Source organism: Lycium ferocissimum, unplaced genomic scaffold, assembly GCF_029784015.1.
Source record: "Lycium ferocissimum isolate CSIRO_LF1 unplaced genomic scaffold, AGI_CSIRO_Lferr_CH_V1 ctg7963, whole genome shotgun sequence".
NCBI lineage: Eukaryota > Viridiplantae > Streptophyta > Magnoliopsida > Solanales > Solanaceae > Lycium > Lycium ferocissimum.
The window spans coordinates 14,349-17,835 of record NW_026727030.1 but is presented as its reverse complement, the minus strand read 5'-3'; the positions used below and the strand labels follow the sequence as shown (position 1 = coordinate 17,835).

The 3,487-nt window shown below is 34.8% G+C and overlaps 1 long non-coding RNA gene across 1 annotated transcript; it reads right to left on the bottom strand.

Annotated features, from left to right (window-relative positions):
* Nucleotides 1-467: 467 nt before the first annotated feature.
* On the bottom strand, nt 468-3,210 carry LOC132045791 (uncharacterized). Its single transcript, XR_009412526.1, has 3 exons — nt 1,890-3,210; nt 1,488-1,607; nt 468-789 (listed from the first exon to the last, which is right to left on the bottom strand). It is a non-coding gene; the product is annotated as an uncharacterized LOC132045791 (long non-coding RNA).
* Between the last annotated feature and the right edge of the window lie 277 nt (nt 3,211-3,487).

The following is a 3,487-nucleotide window of genomic DNA, read 5'->3' as shown; positions in this document are numbered from 1 at the left end:
AAGCTTGTAAATGAAGTAGTTTATTAAAGTCAACATGATATCTTAATAGATAGACGTCCCAATTTCGAGTCTCAATGACGCCTCTCATCAAATTATCTCCATGTGCTTGACTCAAAAAAAGAAAAGAAAACTGGGCCCGCACATGAGGAGGCATGCCGCAGATCTTAAAAAAAAAAAAAAGCATCCCTTCACTAACAACTTAACTTTTAGATGAAGACTTCACACAATTGAACAATACACCACAGAGAAACATATTTTTCTTTTTCATGTTTTTTTTACCAGTCTAGAATGATATCACAAGGACATTGGCAATAACCTAAATGAAGTGGATTAACCATGTAACATAGAGGAAAAAGTATGCATTTGCAACTGCATATTTTAAATGACTGGATCAAGTTTCTTACAAAAGAATTGGAAAGAAGATAGTAGTACATGACCAAGATAACAAAAACCCAATCTTTTGCAATTATTCAAGGTTGTAAACAATATGTAGAGTGCGGACTACTAAAATCACTTAACTTGAATGAAATCCCAGGATCAAGAAAGTGGCTCTAGAATATAATTGCAAGTAACTTCCACCATAAGCATTCAGTTATGCACCTCTTAACAAACTAAATAGATAGTTATCGGGAATATTTGGAGAATGACCCATGTATGAAGGACAACACCTAGAACTGAAGGTGGATCAAGTAGCCTTTTGAAGCCAGCAGGGGTTGGCATCTCAGCTACATACTCTAGAATCATCTTAGTTGCAGGACCAAGTAGATATTGGAGATAGCCATTAGATGCCTACATAAAACAGAAGAAATAGCCAATACTCCTTAAGTATGACCAGTAGTCAGATATTATACTACTCTCTATATGTTATTAGATTTTGGAAAAATGAGGAGGTGCAGAACATTGCATCGAAGGAAATGCAATTTTTTTCACACTAAGCATTACAACATTGATCAGTTCATAAATGTCGGTACCAAGCTAAGCATCGCATGGTTAGTTTGTTAAGTAAACAGTCCATTTCATAACTGTTGCTTTTGTCGTTCAAGTTCACTAGCTAACTCATGCCTGCTCTTCAATGTACGTATTTTGTTGTTCTTCATTTCCCTTTTAAACTTTAATAAATGTTGTCTCAACATAAAGACAGGAAGCTGTACATGCTAATCACACTCTAGCCCCTGAACTAAAAAGAAATTAAGAACATCTAAGCTAGATAGAGCTTTTGTTTTAACAAACATTCCGTTGTGACCATAAAGAAGCGCAAAGGACATGCCATATTCTCAACACGTGATATTTTTAACACTTGAGGATTATCATCATATTGATCAGTGCCCACGTTAGTAGAATTGTATTGTATGATGATCTTGAAATGCTCTCGACTTGTATCCGAGAAATCGTAAGCTGCGGGAGTGGAGAAACAATCAATAGGAAGTGTACCCCTCTACGGGAAGTTAGAAACATGAGGTTATAAATCAAACATAATAGGGGCTAACCTGCCAAAATTTCATTGGTTTTTCCTTTTGTATTTCCTTCTCTGTATCCTTTGAATAGCTCAGTGTAAACGTCCAAAGAGCTGTTACGCCACAAATTTAAACCTTCGACGCATATGAAATCTAAATACGACAAAGAAAGGAACGTAATTCATAGTACATCCTCCATAGTAAATGAAACCCCACAAGGAGAAAATATACTCTACTAGAAGCATATAATATGCCTAACAGCAGGGTAATCAGCATAAATGAAACTCTAAGAGTCAAACTAAAAGATTTCAGCGTGAAGGATCAATATTATAAGATTCAACTTTATTTGGATTTGTGTAACTGATGTGAGAATGGGTGAAAGCAATTGTTATACTTCTATAAAGAAATAAGTTGAGATATGTTCGACAGTCTTACCGGATTCCACTACCTCTGATGAAGAGTTTTTGGAGCATCGAGCCTGGACATGAATGAGAGGTTTATGCCAGCCATCATTTTTTCCCTGTACATTTTCTCCCTGTAGTAATTACAAAAACAAATGTTATAGAGTACTCGCAACACATGATAAGTATAGAAAAGACAACAAAAATGCAAAATCCAGAAAAGAAGAACAAGAGAAGGATAAATAAGGATACCAAAAGGAAGAGAAAAGAATACTCACAAAAATGCCATTAGCAATACTATCTAAGTCAGAGATTGATTTTGGATCAGGAGTATCTATGAACATCTTTTCAGCCACACCTACCAAATTCACAAATTACATTTAGAACGTCACAGTCCTAATTGTGCACGCAAATACACTTGAATGACATATGAGAAAAGAACATTTACTTTCTACAAGAGTTTTATTGCTCCCTGTGATAAGTATGGTTACGGGACATGAATCAGTTTCCCTGCATGATGCATCAGGCAAGCCTGGAAATTGAATAGAATTGTCTACGACAGCACGAACTTTGGAATAAGGGATTTGCAACAAGGGAGGATATTCTGTTGGAATATGGGCTTCATGTTTATCCCCTCTATCCAGCTTGTTGAAGTAGGTTTGAATACAACCAAGAAACACAAAGAGGATAGCCGGGAACAAAATGACCTTCAAGTGTGATCTTGCATGCCTTCTCTGGAAATGACATTAAAATTAAGGACAACAGTTGTCTGTTATATGCATATATGAATTTCGAAACCACTTTGAATTTCACAGCTAGATTCACTATTCCAAAATCACTTCATAACGGATACCAACTTCTTGAATTGAACCCCAAATTATTATTTCAGAAATGAAATTTGACATAATTCTTTGACTTCTGAGACTAACTTTCACTTTTATCATTGGTAGACCTATTTAAAATAGCGAGGTCAAAAATACTAATGAAGAAAATAATCCTAAAAATACTGCATCCAATTCAAAATTTGTTGAGCAGTATAGGCTCATACACCATTTTGGACTTTTTTATACACTACATAACTCAGGGAATGGAATTAAAAGGGACTATTGGGTTATTTATTTAAGGATTTAGGACACAAGTTTTAAAAATTGGGTAAAAGGGACTCTATTATAATTAGGTATTAATGGGGTTATGCTCATTTAAAAAATAACATTTTTATAAACCCCAAAGTTTTTCCATTTACAAACAAGCCCAACATATATAATGTTTTTTTTTGGCCAAAAGGGCAACAAAAAATCCCATTTAGTCAACTCATTTCAGCGGGAGAACCAGCCCACATTCGTCTTCATCTTCTTCTTCTTTTTCAATCTTAGCACATTCCAGCTTTCCAAACGCCTTGCTCTCTTCAAACTAGGGTTAGATTTATCTTCATTGAATGAAAATGAAATCTGCATTTGCCTTCTTCTTCATCACTAAACCAAAGATTTTTTAATTTGTGTTACTTCTTTGTTCTTGATAGTAATTTGTTAATACACTATTTGGGATTGCTTCAAAGGGGATAAACAGTTCATCTCAGTGATTTAAGGTAATAATTTAGCGTTCTTCATCGTTTTCTAAATTAAACGTTATTCT